This window comes from Centroberyx gerrardi, chromosome 14, assembly GCF_048128805.1.
Source record: "Centroberyx gerrardi isolate f3 chromosome 14, fCenGer3.hap1.cur.20231027, whole genome shotgun sequence".
NCBI classification, from domain to species: Eukaryota; Metazoa; Chordata; class Actinopteri; order Beryciformes; family Berycidae; genus Centroberyx; species Centroberyx gerrardi.
This window is the reverse complement of record NC_136010.1, coordinates 2,382,542-2,383,824: the sequence shown is the minus strand read 5'-3', so window position 1 is coordinate 2,383,824 and position 1,283 is coordinate 2,382,542.

Sequence of the window (1,283 nt, the reverse complement as noted above, 5' to 3'; positions counted from 1 at the left end):
CTCTCCTCCTCTCCTCCAAACAAGTCAAAGTCTTCATTATAAAAGTAAGTTTTAAGAAGAAATGTAAAAGATGATACTTTGATCTGCTGTTTACAGGATCTGGAGGGAAATAAAGAGTGTGAACTGTGACTTCCATAAAAAAATAAACACCAATATAAACACAAATCAACTTCAGCAAAGCATTTATTTATGTTTTTCTCCCCTTAAAAGAACCTGTTTCATAAAACTCACATCAGCTTGAATTTATTCACATCGAATTTCCTGGAGATTGATGTCAACCTGAAGCTGGTAAACAGAATGAAGAGAAGACTTGAGACTTGACTTGACTTGGGTTCTGGTGACTTGGGACTTGACTCTGACTTGTACTTTGATGACTTGAAAAGGTTTCTAAAGTCTTGACTTGAGATCTTGTGTTTGTGTAAATGACTTAGATTGAAAGTGATGAGATTTGTTCCAGCGGACGACTGAATTTAAATTCTGTTTTCTGAATTTGTATGGAATGACTGAATTTATTGAAGTTGAAACTGATTATAGAAATCAAACTCATGATGTTTTTATCCTATTAAAACGACTAAAAAACGACTGAGTTGACTTGGTAATCTACATTTAGACTTGGGACTTGACTTGAGACTCGAGTAAAGCTGACTTGGAGGACGTGTCTGTTGTTTTCATACATTTTATTTACGCCGTTTCCCCGTGATAAAAACGTAATTTTCTTTGTTTTCTCGAGATATGGAGTTATTTATGTCATTATCCCCAGATAACAAACTGGAACAGAACGGGATTAAAGATTTCAACTTCATGTCATTTTTTTCTCATAACTCTGGAAATGTCATCTATAATCATATCTTCAAATATCAAACAAGCTGGTCACATCCACAGGATTTAATGAAATTCTTAAATCAAGGACACAGAATGAACAGTTGGTGGCGATAATGCCCCGGTGAGGAGGTGATGCACCATTAAAGAAGAAGAAGAAGAAGAAGAAGAAAGAATGGGAGGAGAAGGAGGAAGCATGGTGGAGGAAAGTTTGTTTGCTCAGTAGAAATCACCAAAGTCCAGATGATGACAAAGTTAGAAACACGTTGTTTGGTAAATGTGGATTCATGGATTTCCATCTTCATGAAGACGACTTCCGAGGTCAGAGGTCAGAGAGCCAGGAGCCGCAGCCCTGCAGCAGGTTGGTGTTCAGCATGTTGCTCATGGACATTTTGACAGTTTGGTCACCTGAGGCCTACAGGGAGACTGTTCAGGTCCCGGGACCAGAGGTCTCTCTGTCAGTC